The sequence below is a fragment of the Rhyacophila brunnea genome, unplaced genomic scaffold (genome assembly GCF_057557595.1).
Source record: "Rhyacophila brunnea isolate RB1 unplaced genomic scaffold, BYU_Rbru_1.0 scaffold_12, whole genome shotgun sequence".
Lineage (NCBI taxonomy): Eukaryota > Metazoa > Arthropoda > Insecta > Trichoptera > Rhyacophilidae > Rhyacophila > Rhyacophila brunnea.
The window spans coordinates 41606251-41628116 of record NW_028232774.1 but is presented as its reverse complement, the minus strand read 5'-3'; the positions used below and the strand labels follow the sequence as shown (position 1 = coordinate 41628116).

At 35.1% G+C, this 21866-nt stretch overlaps 1 protein-coding gene across 1 annotated transcript in view; it reads left to right on the top strand.

Annotated features, from left to right (window-relative positions):
- Positions 1–21866, top strand: part of LOC147078188 (uncharacterized) — a 1208676-nt gene that overhangs the window by 516194 nt on the left and 670616 nt on the right. The gene's annotated exons all lie outside the window — the stretch shown is intronic.

The window sequence follows — 21866 nt, the reverse complement described above, 5'->3', positions numbered from 1 at the left end:
GGAGTACGCTATGTAATAGACGTTGCCAAACAGCTGAAATAAAGATAGACGGGGCACATTGCTGGCCGAAAGGACGGCCGATGGACAAATGCTGTCATCCAGTGGTACCCGAGGGGCACGAAACGGCCACAGGGTCGCCCTAAAAGCCGCTGGATTGACTAACTGGTAAAGTTCGGCGGAAATACGTGGCAGCGAATGACACAGGACCGAGAGATTTTGAAGAAGCTTGGGGAGGCCTTCATCCAGCAGTGGATTGACCTCGACTGATGATCATATATGATTATATCTTATTGACAAGAAAAATGGACGATCGTGAAAGTCTCAAAGCAATATTTATAGCAAAGTAATTGTACTTACAAGGGATCAAACAAACACTATATAATTGAGTTAGCTAAAGAATTAAAATTAAAACGGATCATATTGCATTGCATGTAATTACTATCTCATCACTATTTATGTGTTATGTTAACCATGTAACTTATGATATTAATACGATCGATCAAGGGTACTTGATGGAATTTGAATTTAAAATATAATGCAATTAAGTTTTGTACTATTCCATTTAAATCCTTTTTTGCGACCCGGGTTTACATGCGAGACTATAATATGGTGTACTTATATGATATTTGGTATCTTATATAAAAAATAGCTTTTAAATAATATATTTGTTTACCTAAAAAAAAATTTTTTTAAAGCCTGACGTTCTTACCAATTGTTTATTATTAATACCTATTGTTATTTCTCATTAGTAAACTCATTAAATTCTTAATACGCTACCCAGTAATTGTGATTTTACGCCTATCGTTAGTGTTAATACTGAGTAGTTATCTAATGATCTATTTGTAGGATTTTGACCTAGGGACGGCAGGTTATATGAAAGTATGGTGAAGCCGGCTAGTATGGCGAAAAAGTATGGTGGTGCGGGCTGGTAATCAATTTGTGGCAAAATTTGAACGTTAACATTATATTATATGGGTACGTTATAATGACCAACGTAAATCCTCTGTGATGCTCTGATTTTTTTTTATCGCGTCGCTATTTTTCGAAAGTTATCGACTATTGTTGGCCTGCTTCATTCAGCTGTATGAGAAAGCCGATTCCTTGCCCCTCTTTTAATTTAATACCTCTATGGTTTTGACGATCTTTATGCCTATAGAATGTATTATTACTAATAATACTACTAATAATTTATTAGTAATCAGGTATATAGCTAGGTATCAGGTATATAGTTTATACCTACTTTATTGTATTGATTTATTATATAAGTTAGAATAAACTGTATTCGTTGTCAGTGTGTATTTACCATTGGTGAGTGCGCATGTGCCTAAAGACGTCGAAAGGCGAAACCCAGGTTACAAAAAACGACTCAAATGGAATAGTACAAAACTTAAATCCATTTTACATAATGTGACTTATACTTCACCATCTGTTCTGTTTGCAGTTTTCACCAACCATAACTTACTAATCTTACTGCAATATATAGGAGACATGTATGTAATTTCAGCTTCCCTCAATGCTGCTAATTAACATGACGAAAGTCGTGAAACCGTTTCACCCCCTATATGTTGACTTATTGGAACAATTTACCGAACACAGACAGTAAATAATGATGAAGTAGATAACAGTCAGACACCTTGTACTATTTGCCTTTGTATTTAGTTGTTATAACTGATGTATGACATTTAACTATTTTAGTACATAGTATTAAACTTATTTTATAAAATAATTTATCCATCGCTTTGGTTTGGTATTCACCATATACAAAATACTCATTACGATACCTTTTTAGCTCATACTCTAGTAAGCTTTATCAACCATGAGTGTCAACAATATTTTACGTTTAAATATAAATTGCAGTTTAAAAATTATTTATTAAGTCCTAGTGTAGAAGTTAAAATACATAATTAACTAATTAAAAAGAATTTGAACATACATAATTTCGAAAACACTTCAGCGAAAATATATAACCAATAGAAAATATCTTTTTTGAAAAAATACGACACCCAGCAGGATCGAACCTGCGTCTCTCGGTATTCGCGCCCACGCACAACGACCACAATGATACCTATCCAATTGCGATTTTTTTTTACTAATGGCTCTTACAATAGATACTTTCTGTAGCGCTTTCCAAATTGAGTTACTGTTGGCAATCGGCTTTTGTATTTTAAATCAGAGTAGGTATTAATTGACTTACCTACTTTAATTTTCAAAAAAAAAAAATTACAACTATACTTTTTTCAAAAAAAGATTTTTTCTATTGGTTATATATTTTCACAGTTAAGTGTTTTCAAAATTATGTTATGTAAAAAGAATGTTACATTCTTATAGGTATCTTGTGAATAATTAATCGTTGAATAAGAAAATGGTTAATTAAAAAGAATTTAATTCATGCAACGTATCTACGTATACATCCATAATTAATTATTGACTATAATTTGTGACTGTCTTCCAGGGAGTTTTCTTGTTCTTCTTCTTTTTAAAATAAATTCTGGTCCACACTCTGAATATAAATACAAAACAACAAGCTATCAATTTGCCGGACCGAACGAATCGAACTTGCAATTAACAGATGTACACTATTTGATGTGTATACTACTCTATAATTTTATTAATTTTATTAATCTAAGTACATACATAAGTACAAACTAACGCTAGTATTTATACCCATTTTGTATTACACGTTGCGAATTCAATTTCATTGTTATATTTCATGTTTATTATCAAATGTAGCAAACTCAATTTCATTATGTGTCGTATAAAAAAGTTTGATTGGCAAAAACGTATAAAGCGCGCATCAGGTGTTTTTTTCGATATTGCCTTGTTACGCGGCACGTGGATGGTACGTGTCCTGTAAGTACACGTGTTCCTCTTTTGTCAAAAGTTTTTTTGAAGCAGCTATACTTACACTTTTATAAATTATAATTTCAATTCAAATCCCCCCTGTGCGATTTGCATAGAAGGGCGTCAAACCAGTTTTGGTTATTTTATTAGATATAATATAATTCACTTATAATGTTTCAAGTTTTATAAGTAAGTAAGTACAAAGTATTATAATTCATCAACAATACATTGTCATTATTTATAATTCATAGAATTTATTTTATATATTTACATTTTTTCTTTATAACATACGCAGGCATAAAGTTAGAGCTTGTCCAGATGACACGTGTCGCGACTCGCGAGTGCATGTGGACAGATTAATGAGGTCACCTGTACCTCGACCATGCGCGAGAAGTGACACGAGACGATTACACGTGGACGGCTCAATGAGGTTGCATGTACCTGAAATGCGCGTGAGTTTTTACGTGCCAGTCAAATCGCGCCATCTGGTCAAGGCCTTAGTAATTTAGAGTTTGGTGTGTACACAGTTTTGGTAAAATTTTTTTAAAATTAATTTAGCCAAACCAAAACATTAAAATATTGATCCTTTAGTTAGTTTTATACGGTTTAAAATTATTCAGTCATATTTTGTTATAAAATTTACAGTTAAAAATACTTGGTAAGTATTCTGGGAGATCTCAAAAATTTGAATTCTTTCAATGAGATGCATCAGTTTTTATAATAAATTTACCAAATAACACAGATATGTAACAATATTTTCCGCAATCGCTGCAGGTTGTCGCTCCACAAATTACCGAAGGCAACACCATATCCCTCAACGTGTACAACGCTATTGGAATTGAATTCTTGTAAACATGCCATCAGTGACGTCCCTAGACAAAATGCCACACCTAAGCAGCGCCAAAATGCCGCCCCATGTTTTATACAGTATTTTTTATCATTCTTTCATGATTCCAATATCTAAGAAATGTGTTGATGGATACATTACTAACAAAATATGTACCACCAAGTCTAATTTAAATGCCATCTCTGCTTCAATAGACAATATTGCGAGTCCACGGCTTCAGATACATTTAAAAATACACCCGACAACTTTCAAAACTCGCAAATGACTAATGGCAAACATATTTGGATACATTAATTGCACCTATCATTGGGAACACGTGTCATTGGTCGTCATCAAGGACGTGACGTCCAAGGACAACGGAAGTAAACTAGACACCGCGAACCCGACAAAAGTTACAGTCCTGTTAAACCTTGTATGTTAATTAATACATTTTGTTTCCAACCAGTGAGTTTAATTTGTTAATCGAAAGATATTTCCATTATTACTTAGTGTAGGTACCTATTTCTATATAAACACCTAATGATTCTCCTCGATTTGCCGCCCCGCAAGCAACTGCCATCCTCAAGCGATGCTCAATCTGCCTATCTCCACGGGACGTCACTGCATGCCATGAACGGTATATTCTCTCCAATTTTATTAAATTAATTGAATTTTTAGAAAGTAAATCATTCGTAATTTGAAACAAAATTAGTAATTTCTAAAAAGTAGGTACTTTGAGTGAATACATAAGCGTGAGCCATCTGTTGACGAAAACGTATCAAGTAATTATAGGCCCCCACCCACGGTGGCTGCGCGGCTTAAGCGTTGGACTATAAAGCCGTGGGTCCCAGGTTTGAATCCTGGGTCTGGCAAGTACACATATTGTTTTTCAATTTGTGTGTGTCAGGGATGGACCTAATAGGTTGAGCAAGTGGCTGACATCCATTTCTCGTAAAAATCAAAATCTGTCAATACAAACCTCCACTCTGTGGAGGCCCATATGATCCTACCAGGATCGGACATGGTAGGAGAAAAAAAATTATAGGCAACGTTCCCTTTAAGGTGCGCGTGTGTATGTGCGCATAGTTGTATCTTATAATCTTCCACAAATGTGTTTTCCCAAAATCCGCACACAGAAATTTTGTAGAAAGTATGCGGATACCAGATCCTATCAAGTCGCGTAAAAATATTGAGCATTTTACATTAAACTAATTACTACTTGTTACGAGGGTGGGTCAATAAGTCCTTAGAAAAGCCGACAGGTGGCGCGACTAGTACTGTAAGCGGTTTGTTTTCATGCAGCGGCACTACCGATTCAGTATGCTGCGAAGTTTCAATCAGATTGGTCGGGTTGTTGTGTGTTTCTCGTACATTTAAAAAAAAAATTTGCTTGTGGAAAATGGAAAAATGGAAAATGGAGAAAATTGAGTTTAGATCTGTTATTAAACATTTTAATATAAAAGGGTTAACAGCAAAGGAAATAAAAAATGAGTTGGATTTAGTTCACGGCATATCTGCTCCTTCACTTGCAACTATTTATAACTGGTTAAATGAATTTAAACGTGGTCGTACATCAACAAAGGATGAACCACGCTCAGGACGTCCTGTAGAGGTGACTACACCAGAAAAGATCAATAAAATCCACGATATGGTGTTAAGTGACCGAAGATTAAAGTTGAGTGAGATAATTGAGGTTACAGGGATCTCAAAAGGTAGCGTCATTTCTATTTTACATGACAAATTGGGCATGAAAAATATTTCTGCAAGATGGGTGCCGCGTTTGCTCACAGTCGACAATAAACGCAATAGGGTGGTGGCCTCTAAAGCCCTGTTGTCGCTCATGCAACGCAATCCGGATGAATTTTTTCGTCGCTTTGTGACTGTGGATGAAACATGGATACACCACTATACTCCCGAGACGAAAGAACAGTCAAAGCAGTGGATTGCGAAGGCAAACCATGTCCAAAGAAGGCGAAAACCGTAAAATCAGCTGGTAAGGTTATGGCTACTGTATTTTGGGATGCGCGTGAAATTATTTTCGTTGACTATTTGGAAAAAGGAAAAACAATAACAGGGGATTATTATGCATCTTTATTGGACCAGCTAAAAAACAAAATTGAAGAAAAACGGCCTCATTTAAACAGAAAAAAAATCCTCTTTCATCAGGACAATGCCCGTGTTCACACATGTTTACGATCAATGGCTAAAATTGAAGAATTGAAGTTCGAATTGGTCGACCACCCACCGTATTCGCCAGATTTAGCCCCTAGTGACTTTTTCCTTTTCCCAAACTTAAAAAAATGGCTAAGTGGACAACGTTTTTTTTTCAAATGAAGAAGTCATCGATCGGACAAATGCTTATTTTGAGGACCTTCCGAAAACTTATTTTTCTGACGGTTTAAAAAAAATTGAGAAACGTCTTACCAAGTGTATTGAGCTCCAAGGAGATTATGTTGAGAAATAAAAAAAAAATACAAAAATAAAAACTGTTTTAATGCTTTTTTCTAAGGAATTATTGACCCACCCTCGTAGTTAGATACTTTTATTCGTGGCATAATAATTTTGACGAGTAAGTTAGGAATTATCCGTAAGTAGGGTAGTGATACTATGATAAAATAATGGTAGCTTAGCGGTAAGAGCGCTTGTCCATTAGCGAAAAATGTGTGTTCGTATTCCATTCAGTCAAATGTTTTCCCCATAACATTTCTCATTTCCCATGAAAATGTTTTTCATTCTGAACGTCTTGTGTTTATTCATTCATGAATAAAAATAATAAAAAAGGAAGAATATATATTTTATTGTCAACATAGGTACTCGTAGCAATAAATTATGTCAATATTCCTTCCAGTAAACGCGTTACTACAATATCCAAATCAACCTCTCTCTCATATAACATCCGTTACATTTTTTATTTTTCTTTTGGCCATACTTAACAAACATTGCACGATGCTGTATTACTCTCAGTCAATTGACCTTTAGCCGTCACTCCAGAATAAATTCCCATCCTCAGTATAATACAGGTACATAATTTCTCTTGTCTTCTTTTGTACTCTAGGAGTTTTCCTACCGAAGCAATCTTTCTATTACGGCCTTAGCATTTCTCGTCACGTAGTGTGCCCATCTTTGATCTCTTACCCAATTCTTTTCGTCTTGCTGCCGTCATGCGTAGGTACACTATGTTGTAAATTGTATGCGGAAATACGGGATCCACTCTATTTGATACAATATCTAAGTTTGTAATAAAATACAGATTGTAGTGTCTGGCGCACTGGACTTTGAAAGCTTCTTACAAAAAAGGGATCAAGTATGCAGCTCTGCTTATCACATATTTTTATCATTGGACATATTATTATTATCTCCTATTACATTTTTACTATCTTCAATAATAAACTTCTTTTGTTTATGTATATAACGTCCCCCGTTAGAGTAGCGGAATAACGTTCGCCTTTAAGTCGTTAGTTTACGGGTTGGATCCGATGGTCTGTCTAATCTTTATAACAAGAGAAAATCGTATCCGTTAACTATAAAAATTCACGATGAAATTTCAAAAAAGATAAATGATTGTGTGATGAATTTATTCTGTATTTTCATAATTATTTAATTCTATTCTGTCTCTGAATATTTCGCGCCATGTGTGTGTACGCCCCTAATACAACCAGCATAAAAACTCTATAATATTACAGTCGAACTTGGTTATTAGTGTTATTACGTTCACGGAAATAGCGAGATCTCGGATGTAATGAGGAAACATCCGTTGACATTTTAGTTTATGATTTTCTCAATACATTTATTCACTATTATAACGAGCTACTTCTCGGGTATACTGAGCAAAACTGTTAATGTGTCGATCGTTTAAAAACAACATTTTCGACCCTAAGCAATAAAATCCGACCGGGCAATTAACTAGACCGATGCCGACGGGATCGAATTACGTTTATGACACTAGTTAAATGTATAAGTACCCAATTGGTGTTTTCACCGACAACATTGAAAAAGTATCCACGCATATGGTTGAAATTGCATGTAAAAAATCCAAGCTTTGTAAAGTCAGTAGGTACCTACCAGCGCCGGTGGCTCAGCGCTTCATTACAATAAACAACTTATTTTGTAGTTTATGAATACCATGCTTGTTTCGGGGATTTTTACGATGGTTTTCTGATTTTTTATTTTTTAACAAATAACTGATTTATTTTGTTTATAGCATATTATATAACTTTAAATGGGGTAGCAATTGTTTAAAAACAATCCGTTTTCAAGATAAACGTCTAGGTTTAGTAACAAGCCTTCATAACTGGTATTATAGGTGAGCTGTTTTACAACATTTACTAGCCTGTGTTTTATTCATCCATGAACAATTCTTCATCCCTCAATTGCAGCTCGAGTGAACAGTCACAGTGTATCACCCGTATCTCACAATCATCCCTAACCTTGCCCACTCCCCTACTTGCCCACCGAATAGTGATTTCAACGACCGTTTTCCCGCTTCTTAGCGCCTTAAAAAGGGGATGATGATACGCCAAGAATACACAACTAAGAAGCGCTTGATCTATGTTAGGATAAATATATTCCGTACGCCCCAAACGTAATTTAGGGGAGATGATATTATGCTCTAAGGGTGGGAGTACATCACATGCGTTTCGTATAATTTGGTAAACACACCTCTAGTATACTGCATTCATTGCCGGTTTGTAATTTCACACTCTCGCAGTGGCTTGCCTTGCGTGGAGGATATAATATACACCTACTAGAAATATTTTGTTTTGAAAAAATACGACGTCCAACAGGACTGGATTCGCGCCAATATGATTTTTTTACCATGTCTGATCCTTATAGGATCATACGGGCCTCCACAGAGCGGAGGTTTGTATTAACAGATTTTATTTTTAGGAGAAATGGATGTCAGCCACTTGCTCAACCTATTAGATTCATACTCTGACTCATACACAAATTGAAAAACAACATGTGTATCTACTTGCCAGACCCAGGATTTGAACCTGGGACCCTCGACACTATAGACCGGCGCTTAAGCCACGCGGCCATCGTGGGTGTTTTGCTGATGATTTGCAAATGAATTAATTTTTCGTTGAATAAAAGAAATAGGTTGTCAATTTATCTTTATTTAACTGTGAGCTTTAAAAAAGTGTTTTTGTTATATATTTTTCCTTTCATTTAGATTACACCGTATAGTACAGCCCTCAATGTTTTATATACCATCATAACTAAAATTTAATTAATATTTAATTTTTGGATTTAACATAATATGTCATTAACAAAACCTTATTATCTTCAATGTAAGTTACCATCACGTCAGGGCTATTATAAACACTCGATGATAACGAGCCCCTCCACTAATTTTTTATTTAGTTGAACCAAGCCAATTCAATCATACAGGTTTAATTTAATTTTTGTCTTCTGTACAATTTCAATTTTCTTACATCTGAGGCTTAAATAGCCCAACGACCCAGAAGTCAATTTTGTATTAATTGCATGAATAGTGACAATGTTGGGTGTAGACACGGACCATATAGAATATTGTGAGGGGAGGTCTTTAATAAGAAGACGTCAGTATTACGGAGAATAAGATTGGACGGTTATTTGTGATCTTGTTCTGTTGATGCAAGCAATACTCCAGTATATCGGCTATTTTCAAAATTTGTTTACTGCTGGCTTCCTGTAAAGTGTACACAGACAAGAACCAGTCAGTACTATACGACCTACAGAGGTTAGACGGTCTTTAATATACAGTCAAATATTTCCGATATAACATTTCACGGTGGGTGTGATACGGCGAACTGCATACGTACAAGTTTCCGGACACGCATTTTGTGTATAAACTACAAAAGAAAATGTTAATAAATATCTTTATTGTTGGCATTAAGTTCTAGCGTTATTCCGGAAAATATTGTAAAGTTTAAAAAATCTTATTTATTTCGTTAATCAATCTGTTAAATTTAATAAATCATTAATTATTTATTACAAGCGCGTAATTTGTCTACAGATATTTATCAACCCCCTTGACAGTTCTCTCCAGAGTACTCCACTTTAAACGCTCCCTTGCAAAAGTCGTTAAAGTTTTGCAGCGGGGTTAAATATTTATTTTAAATTATTTCCAACAGTTGGGGTCGTAATTAGTGCGTCTCGCGCCTTGATGGATCTCTGTTTATTTTCAGAAATTTTAAGACGGCCATTTCCAGTCCATTTGAAATAACTGGAGATCAACATCTGTACGTGTAGACATACTGCGTAATATATGGCAGGGGTATTATGTTTAAATATATTACTATGCATGTTGAACTTAAGATACTAAAATAGGCACCTTCTTGTTCATAGAAAATCTATGCGGATATCCATAAGTGCAGTAATACACCGTACGTATTAAACCTTATGATATTTTTAGATGCTTATTGACAGCATGACAAAAATGTAAAATCCGCCACAGGCTAACTGGTTACTGGTAATTGGTAACTAAAAAGTAAACTACCATATTTTTCACAAAATATGTTAAAAAATAGTGTTTCATCAAGAATTTAGATTTCATTATAGAATTTTGTAGTGTGAGTACCTCAATATGGATGTATACCAGTGGCGAAGAGTGGAGGTAGGCTGCTAAGATTCGACGTAAATAGTACACACTAAATTTTTGTCAGTCAAAAATATTTGTTTTTATTGAACTAAAATATGGGTTTATAGCCCGAAATTTATAGGTATTAACACACATCGTGCAATTAATAAAATTCTATGTAAAACCAACATACCTACTTACCTATCTATCCAGATTCGTATATAAATATGACAGTTTGTGGATTTTGTATTTCGCTATGCTTTATAACATAGTAATAATTAACGTACCCATCGTGATATCAGTGCGGTATAATATTCTAATATTGTTAGCACGTCTACATATCTATATATATCTAACTCTTGTATATATATATATATATATATAATATACATCGCTTTCTCTGTTGCTTCTTTAAACATACCCTCTATTTGATATGAGAAATTGACACTGTGCACTGAACTTTATTATCATGTTTCGAAATGTCAGAATATGTATATTAATTTAAGTAAATAGCATTTACAGAATTCACAGCAAAAATGAATGTATGTACGTATATATTATATTATTTGGTTAAATTTTCACAATACCGCCCCTATCTATAGCCATCTTAAGTAGGTAACATTTTTTTCCTTCAACAGTAACGACTAATCTTGTTTAACGTATATAATTCTATATTTGGGTTTTTGTTTGTAGCATTTATTCTACATCGTGGTGATTTAAATGTGGTCTTTGGCGTTTTATGTATTACGCGATTTAAAAAAAACGAAAATTGTGTTTTTCTGCTTCGAGCTTTGTTCTTAGTCTGTCAAAAAAATGTAGTCATGATCCCACAGAGCCTGCCCAATAGAGTCTCTGAATCTTTTAAATAATATATTCACAAACACTGCAGTGTATGATTTAACTGAGTCCACCATAAACCGCTTGACAGGATTGGTTAAAGATCTTTCTGAAAATCTTGCACTCAAACACAATCGTTTCTGTTTATTAGTAAGTCCACATCCCAGCCCCGTGTGATCTGCATTAGTCTTAGAAGCTAACTGTTACACTTAGGGATTGCAATACCGGTATCCCAGTAACTTTCGATACTGAAATACCGGTTTTAAAATTCGGCTAATACCGATATATTCGGTATTGAAAGTGGACAAAAATGAAACTAACCCAAACTAACAAATAATCCAGTTTATCGGCTATTTTCAAAATGCGTTTTCCGCTGCCTCCGGTATAACCGAACAGTACCAATGTGGTACTGTTCGGTTATACCGGAGGCAGCGGAAAACGCATTTTGAAAATAGCCGATAAACTGAATTATTTGTTAGGTTAACCTAACCAAACCTAACCTAACCTAACCTAACCCAACCTAACCGAACCTAAACTAACCCAAACTAACAAATAATCCAGTTTATCGGCTATTTTCAAAATGCGTTTTCCGCTGCCTCCGGTATAACCGAACAGTACCAATGTAATAATTAACATAAACAGGTTTAATATGACTGTATTTTTTGTCGGTTTACGCGATGTCTGGTTTACTTCCGTTGCTCTTAAAGTACTTTAAATTTTAATATTTTAAAGAATTTGTTAGTATATTATATTATACAATCTACTAATACCGGTATTCAATAGGAAATATCGAACTACCGGGTTTAGTATGTTCATTCGGTATTGCAATCCTTAGTTACATTGCATTTTCGTTTATTTTTACACAAGCATTTTCATATATTAACCTACACAGGTATTCAAAATATTCCCTATTAGAAATAATTGGATAATATTGAATACGATTCGTCTTAGTAAATAATGGGATATCAATATTCATAGTACATACCTATACCCATATCTGGCAATTCATAGAAATAAGTACATATTCCTAAAGTAGTATAATAACATAACATTACTATCTTGAGAATGAATCAATTTGTTTGTATGAAAGCTGCGTGCTCAGAGTAATGATATGCTGCATGTAATTATTATTTCTGAAGTTCGAGGTATGGCTCCATAGATGTATGTCTCGTAGGCATGGCCCCCACATCCTGAAGCGGGCCCCCAGGCCAGGATCTTTGGCGGGCCCCCCTACCGATCGCTTAGGTTAAAGGCAATCTGTCGCACTACAGTGGCGTTTTTCAATTGGTGTTCGAGGTCAAATAAAATTCAGTGTATTTTTAGTGATTTTTTAACTAAGTAAAATCGCGCCGCACGCGACTTTTTTTACCATTAGAGCAAGTTTAAGATGTGTGTTTATCTAATTTATCTGGTCGTCTCGCCACGCCCGGCTCCCCCTGAGCCCGGGCCCCTAGGCTAAGGTCCTGACAGCCCCCCCCTTGTGGGGGCCATGCTCATAGGTATGGCTAAACCCGCTAAACTATAGGTTTCACTGTACCCCCAGTATGTTTACGTAACCAGTAGGTACTGATTTTTAGCAAACCCGAGAACCTTTCCGTCGAAAGTAACACACTGTAAACTTATAAATGAATATATATATAAAACAATATAGTATTTTATATCGCTAGTGTTACCATAGTTAGCTTATAACAAACATTAATTTTGTAACCGTTTATTTAATAATAAAACTTATTTGTAACTTAAACGGTCGTGGTTGACTCAAAAACTCTTGATTCTCAAAAATAAAAATCAGTTCATACAAAAGCACGAAAATTTCGTGGTATTCTTACTCAAATTTATAAAATGTACATATACCTATACCTAATAATATTAAAATTTCAACACCAAGTAACTGTGTCTGCCAACTCAGTCTCTTATACAAATTGCGTAAAAAGGTCTCTATTTTATAAACAAGCTATTCGTTTGGTTTTTCACCATTACTATAGAATGCAATAATCAGTTACGAAGGGTGGAGGTAGGCTGATAAGATCCGTTATAAATAGTACCTACACATTAAAATTTGATATTCATACGTATTTATTTGAATTTAATTAAGACTACAATTTACATAATAATATGGTGTTGGTTAGTTTTTAAAAATCAATCAAACCCTGCGTAACCAATTCATAATAGTTTTAGAATATTTTGGGCGATACGACAAAATTATGCACACTTTTTCATTCATATTTATTTGTTTTTGTTGGATTAAGAATATAAATATTACACATATTATTGTTGGTTCATTTTTTTTTAAATTTATTATGCCCTGACTAAACCAAACTATAATAGATAAAAACTATTATTCTATCTATAAAACATTTAAAGTTATGTTACGAGTATATTTTGACTATTATCTATTATGGCTTGGTTTCGCAGGGTTCTATTGAATTTGAAAAACTATCCAGAACACCATCTGTAAATTGTATTCTTATATCAATGAAAACAAATACGTGTGACTGACAAAGTTTAGTATGCACTATTTATGGCGGATCTTAACAGCCTACCTCCATCCTTCGCCACTGGTAATAGTAGTAATATTAATATGAAATGCTACGTAATTCGTGTAGGTATAGTAGAATCCACACAATATATATATATATATAGCATAAAAATAGTATTTCAATTTTTAATCCCACATATTGAATTCGAAAGATTTAATAATATCTTTATATTTAATAATATTCACAATCTCATTCTAATGTGCCTGGCATGCCTCACTTCAATGTGAATGTCAATTTCAAACCTGTTAGTCTGTTGCACGTATCACCATATTATCAATGCAGCAATACGCACATGTTAAGCATCATGGAGTAGTTAATTTACCGTACAATGTCTGTATACATATCAAAGTGACATATTTGTTACAACTAGACGAATACAGAAGGAATAAGACGTGGAATTGTTAGTACGCATGCGTTATTGCTTCATTTGATTTTTTATTAGCTTTCAATTTGCTGTCCATCTCCAGTCCAAAGATGGAGAATAATATGACGTATAGTACACGTCGCTGCTAAGAACCATGGTCGCTTGATAGGTTTTCTTGCAACTTTCCAGGTCATGTCATAATCCCGTAGCTCTGCCTGATGTGGTTGATATTTAGTGACGGTCTAAAAACCGGAGTTCGTTTGATTTGAGACTCCATTTATTTTGTGATTTTGGCACAGCAACTAAGAAACACACTTCTTTAAAAAAAAATGTTCCAAAATTATTTGTATCATATTCTTAAACATTGTGAAATTATTCTTTGAATAAACAATGATTTATTGAATAGTATGCCAAGTTTATTTTAAATATTATTTTCGAATAAAGAACGGCACTATTAAGATATTCATACAAATATTGAATACGACTACAGACCCAATAATGTCATAATAATAGATAAAAACTATTATTCTATCTATAAAACATTTAAAGTTATGTTACGAGTATATTTTGACTATTATCTATTATGGCTTGGTTTCGCAGGGTTCTATTGAATTTGAAAAACTATCCAGAACACCATCTGTAATCTGGAGCTGAGCGCCGCGCAGTTAACACATACATAGTGTTGTCTCACAAAATTTTTGTTTTGTTTTATTATTTCTTTGAAACAAAATGGCTGAAATTACTGAATTAACGAATATTATAATCAAACAAAGTGCCCTCATAGAAAAACTTATGAATAAAGTGGAGGGAATTGAGGAATTCCTCAAAATAAATTCATTTAAATTAAATAAATCAACTCCCAGTGACTCAAATAGAGTAAATACAGTGTGTACTTCGCCAGCAATTACGTCCGCCGTAATTAGTGATAATACGGTGAAACCAATTAGTACAGCAAGTTCGAAAACGACTGTTGAAACGCGAGCGCAAAGTAAGCGCCGAGCATCGACGAAACAACAAATCGATGCAAATTCAAAAAATGCCGCGTTAGAACAATTGCGTCCTGGAAAAGAAAATTATCCTGCACTCGGGGTTATCCCAGCAGTCGCCCCAGAAGAGGACTCCTCATCGTCACCTGAGGCCTCACAACCGAAACCAGCTGAAGATTTACCTACGCCTAGGATTGTTGATGGATGGGCCACCGTCGCACGGAAGCGGCGTGTTGCGGTTCGGGGAAACCTCGCTGGACGAACAAAAACTGTTGTGAAGCAGTATCACATCTGCCCGCTTCACAGAGATACAACAACGGCTGATGTTTTAACCTATTTAAATAAGTTATGTACCGCTGATTTCACAGTCGTGAAAATCAAATCAAGGGGGGACTATGCATCCTTCAAGGTAGGTATCCCTTCTGATGTCACGGACACTGTTTTGAGGGCGGATAACTGGCCACGTCATTCATTCATAAAAGAATGGGTGTCGAGAGTGGAAACTCCACGGTTGCCGGTTAGCTGACTTCGGAACAGTCACCGTTCAGATAAACTGTTTTTTTACTATCAGAATGTTCGCGGCTTGAAGACAAAATCTGTGGATTTTTTGAACGGCGTGTTAGCTGACGACTATGACGTCATAGCGTTAACTGAAACGTGGTTTAATGGCAGTGTTTTCAGTCGTGAATATTTTGGTAGTGATTATGCTGTCTTTAGAAGGGATCGAGACTCCGGAACAGGCCTCAGGCAGGGAGGAGGCTGCCTCCTGGGAGTTAGAAATATGGAAGGGTTGCAGGCCGAACGTTTTCGTATTTTGGAGACTTCTAACGAGGACCTTTGGGTTAAACTAACCTGTAACGGAGAAACTGTCTACGTTTGTGTCGTGTATTTTCCTCCAGCAAGTGAAGTGGAGGCGTATAAACTTTTTGTTGAAAAAATGTTATCTAGTAACGTCGTATTTGGGGATAAGAGGGTTATTGTGATGGGAGATTTTAACCTAAACTCAGCGCGCAGCGGTGAAAGGGTCAAGAGTGAACTGGAATTTCTGTGTGCTGTTTTTGGATTTTCCCAGTACAATGATATTCTTAACTCTAAAGGTGGACTTCTGGATAGGATTTTCAGTAACGCTATTTTATCAATTTCGAGATGTACATTACCTTTGATACGAGAGGATGTGTACCACCCTACATTGGTTTTTTTACACGTATTTCATACGATTCGCCCGCTGCGAACGGAAATTCCCTCACACGGAGCTAACTGGTGTGGGGGATGGAAGTTTGATGGTGGAAATTTCAAGCTGCTTTACTCTTTAATGAGTGAAGTAGATTGGAGTGAGTTGCGTGAGATTTTTGATGTGAATGAGGCGGTACAATACTTTTATAATGTTGTATATAATGTGTTTAATAAATGTTTTTCAAGGAAGTCACTATGTCGAGGTGGAAGACGATATCCGAAGTGGTTTTCACGGGAAATTATTAGAGACATTAGAGTCAAACACTACTATCATACAGCTTGGAAGGCTAAGCATGGTCAGCATGACTATGAAATGTTTGGCCTTTATCGTATGAGAGTGAGACAAGCTGTTCGGCTGGCCTATCGAACATATATGGAATCGGTAAGGGATTGCATTCGCGAAAATCCTAAATCGTTTTGGGATTATATAAAATCATTAAGAAAGGATGGTGGATTTGCCAATTCGATGACTTGGAAGGGCGAAGAGGTGACTGGACATGGAATGGCAGAAGCATTTGCTGGTCATTTCAGGTCCGTCTACGCAAGTAGTATTCCGAATCTGGATGTCGCCTCAACGTCAAGAAAACGATCGTGCGGTGCCCAATCCGTTGACATCTTCCCAATTGATGAAGGTGACGTGTTTCGATTTATTAAAAAACTTAAGAATACGCGCTCTTTGGGACCGGATAAAGTCCCTACATTTTTTTTAAAAGGGTGTGTTGATTTTGTCAAAGGCCCACTTGCATATATATATAATCTTACAATGGAGACAGGTATCTTTCCGGAATTATGGAAGATGTCGAAGGTGACTCCAATTCATAAGAGTGGTACAGAGTCGTCAGTAGAAAACTACAGGCCGGTAGCTGTTCTCTCTACACCAGCAAAAGTTCTGGAGATGATCATGCACAGCATGATTTCTCCAAAAATTGAGTCATTTATAATGAATGAACAGCATGGATTTAGAGCAGGCCGATCAACGGAAACCAACCTGATGGTATTCACTGATTATGTGTCGTCAGTACTAGATAGAGGCAGCCAGGTTGACTGTTCTTACAATGATTTCTCGAAGGCATTTGACAGAGTCGATCACGATATTCTAATGGAAAAACTCCAACTTATTGGATTGTCGGATCGATTTCTAAAGCTATTCGGGAGTTATTTTAGGAACCGTCAACAATACGTTTCGTACGGCCTTTATCAGTCACAGACCTTTTACACATTTTCTGGTGTCCCCCAGGGCTCAAACTTAGGGCCATTGCTGTTCACGATTTTTATAAATGACATAGCATTGGTAATTAAAAGTGCTATGTTTTTGTTGTTTGCTGACGACTTGAAACTCTTCATGGAAGTTGTCACCTTGGACGATTGTCGTCAACTTCAACTTGATATAGATAATATATTAGATTGGGGCAGGCGTAACAAACTGGACTTCAATATTGATAAATGCAATGTTTTATCGTTTACTAAAGCCTCACGAGTATTGTTTTTCCAGTACTCGATGCATGGCAGAGTTCTCTCGCGAATAGCATCTGTAAGAGATCTTGGAATTACATTTGACGGTAAACTGACGTTTAGTGGTCATATAGATACCATTTGTAAAAAGGCGCTAAAGATGTTGGGCTTTGTCTTGCGTACTTCCCGGGTCTTTTCGGATGTTACGGTATTAAAAATTCTCTATAACTCCTTAGTTAGAAGCAGACTTGAGAGTGGGTCTATCGTTTGGGCCCCGCATCAGTTGAAGTACGGCCTTATGGTGGAGAGAGTCCAAAAGAAATTTTTACGACTCCTTTACTTTCGGTTGTATGGATATTATCCGTGGCTCTATCCGACTGATTTTCTCTTAGGGATGCTTACATACTGTAGCTTAAAATTTAGAAGGGATCTTTATTTAGCTACATATTTTTTCAGACTTATACGCGGCGTAAATGTGAACTCTGCCATTCTTGGTGGTATTGGCTTGTGTGTCTCTGATAATTACCTTAGGAATCGAGGGCATGCGTTGTTTGTTCTCCCACGGTGCAGAACTAACCTGCCATTAGTAATGCCAATTGGGAGGGCAGTAACCATGCTTAATGAAATCGCTTCGGATATTGATATATTCCACTTACGTGAGGGTGAATTTAGGTGGACGTTGTTTTATAAGTTTTTAAGATAGGGTTTATCAAAGTTCACTCTGTGTGCTTCCATCTACTTTTATTTTGTTACTTATTTAATTTATTTTCTTATTTTATTACTTTTTCTCTGTATTTTTATTTTTTTTTTATTATTAACACTTATTTTATGTCATGTCGTGAACGCTTTGAATTTATAATTTGTTATGTTCATTATATGTAAAATAAATAAATTTGATTTGATTTGATTTGAATTTGATAATTAATGTTTTAAAAGTAAATAAAGATAATAACATCTAATTTAATTCTTTAACATAATTACTCGCCTTCTATTTTTTTCGTATATAATAAATGAATTTGGGCTTTTCATATCAATTCCCTTGTACCTACATAATATGTTTTGAAAAGTCTCGTATTTCTATTATAGGTATTTACCGCAACAATATTTTGGATAATATTTATTGGTCTTCCAGAATGACACGGGCTCTAATTAGCATGAACAAGAACCTGTACTTGCTTGGCAGGGTGTTAATGTTGCCTGGCAATTATATATTGTTATATCATATCTGTAGACAACGTCCTATTTTAATTAAAAAAAAAAACTAATAAAATGCATTGTTTAAGAATATTAGGTGTAAACGGATTTAAAAAAGCAAATAAGTTTCCTTCATCTATAACGATGACGTATTTAGATGTGATAAACTTGCCGATTGATACTTTTATTCTTATTTATAATTCTTTTATTTTATGTCTATATAAAAATATTCAAACTGAACACCCTCAGTAATGTATGCATACGAAACATAAAATATTCATTAAGACTTTGAAAATGGCAAGAGGCGTACACATGAAATGCGAAAGTGGGGGCAGGACACAGAAATGACTTTAGCAAGGGGGAGGGCAAGGAAATAAAGCTCAGTCTAAAAAACTCCCTAAGACTTCTCTTTGTCGTCTGAAATTAAAGTTTTAACCTGAAGGGGAATCATAGAGCATCAAAGTGATAGTATATTTATACAGACACACAATGTAGGTGTTGAACACTACCTGTACTATTTAATAAAAATATTTTAATGATTTATGATACACAAATATTTTATTAGTCTAGGTTTTCTGTAAAAAATATCTATAAAATTGAAATAGAAAAAAAACAAAATTACCACGCCCATTCAAATTAATATGTTGCATTATAATTATTATTGAAACTGCTTTGCTACACAGTGTTGTTACTCCATCCTTCTTCTAGCAGTTTTTAGACCTATTACAGTAGAGAATAGTAATATTAAAGAAACATGTGATAATTCAAAACTATTACTACAATATGGATGGATATGAAGTTATATTGTACATTGCTTAATTCGAAAGCCACTTGAATGGTTTAAATATCACGAAGAGACTTGGGTCTACAAAGTATTTTTGATCTATCTTAGCATCAACACTAAGTTTGAATATTGTGCAGGTCCTAGGTATACCTACTAACACATATATAGGCGGATCTAGCTGATGTTAAAGTGGCAAAGTCCGTTTTACATGATTATTTTTTGCAAAACTGATACTTTTATATATTATGCCGAATCTATTTTTTAATAAATATATACCTATACACCTACTACCACACCACTGATATCAATGTACATATACGACTTGCGGGTATTATTTTTTTTCAGTATTCGATGCATGGCAGAATTCTTCCGCGAATACCATATGTAATAGTAGTAGGTACACACTACACACACACGTTCTTGCTCGATGGTTTTACGCTGATTCCAACATGTCTCAACGTGTGTACCATCTGGCTCGATGGTTTTTTGTTCGACATCAAACAAATTGCGCTATCCGAAAAATATTGAAAGTCTGTAATTCTTGCGTGATGTAATTTTAATGAGGGAGTGAGGACGCACCGACAAGGCTCGTGTGGCCTCGCTCTCACTCGTGGTCGAAGTCGTGGCGGTGGCCTCACAGCGTCTTGTGTCGAGTTGCTCGACTGTGTGGCGCAACGACGAGCATGCTTCCAAGTCAACATGCACGATCGAGCAAAACCGTCGAGCAAGAACGTGCGTGGGTAGGTACTAGGCTTAAGGGATCAGTAATTTGTAAAAAGGCACTACAAATGTTGGGCTTCGACTTGCGTACTTCCCGGGTATCTTCGGATGTTACGGTAATAAAAATTTGAGTGGGGCGATTGTTTGGGCCCTGTATCAGTTGAAACACTACCTAATAGTGGAGCGACTTCAAAAGAAAATTTTGCGACTCCTTTACTTGAGGTTGTATGAATACCTACTATCCGTGGCTATATCCAAATGGCTTCCTCTTAGCTTAACTCTGTTCAACCAAATCACTTCGGATATTGACATATTTCACCTGTGTGAGGATGAGTATAAATAGGTGGGCATTGTTAAATAAATTCTTAAAATAGGGTCTGCTTAGCTCATTCGGTGTACTTCTTTGTATCAAATATTTAATATTTTTTTTGTATTTACATTTTTCTACTGTTTAATAATATTTCTTTGTTTCTAACTGTCATGTTATGAACGTCTTAAATTAATAATTTTTTATACTTACATTAGATGTATTTTTTTTGTTATTTGAATACGTATATGCAGTGACAGAAAATGTTGCATTCTTTCGTTTTAACAAATAAAGTTTAAATAATTTATTCTAAAATTGGTGAAACATTAAAATGTTTCATCGCAAAATTCCTCTCATATTTTTAGTACCTAATGTAGGTACTTACATACTTATTGTTATGGATAATATGGATCCACCATTCGCGCATATCCGCGCCGTTTAAACGCTGTGGGTAGACCTCACTCTTGGTTGTGGTTCTCATAACATTTAATGACGGATATTTTATCACATTTTTGTTGTATATTTGAATGCCGGTGCTGTATTTACCTTAACATTGTCGTGTGGTGTCCTATATGTATTAATACAATTTTGAGATAAGGTATATTTGTACACGATAACTTAATCGGAGTGACATTATTATCTACTGCATAGGTATATATTTTAACTTATATTTTGTTCATTCAGTACAAATGTGTTGGTCGACGCTTTATCGCGGTTATCAATTATTTGTCATGATTTTAATAAAAACCGTTATATTTTTTTTTGTGAATTTTAAATAAGTACCTATTACAAATTTATTTTAGTTTTTAATTTTATTATTTACTATTTTAGTTAATTTTACTATTTTAGTTTAGTATTTTACAGTGAACAGTGCACGAAGTGGGTTAAACACGTTTTTTAAAATAAATGAAGTTAGCACACTCTCACTCAAGTGGAATATAGCAATATCCGAAGTAATTTTTCAAATAGTTATCCGAAGTAACACACATTGAAACTAGTGAAAGTGTCAATGTATTAAATCTTCTTTCGTAGTCCACCGCTGGACAAATGTGTATTTCATCTCTCTCCGTTGTGTCCGATCTTGTGGTTGCTTTATACGATTACCTAACCTAACCTAACCCATATTAAATATACGTCTAGTAGGTGTTTCAATTTTTCATGAGTTATGGGTAAGTTAAAAAAATTAACCAAGATTTAACAATGTATAATAGCATCGATAT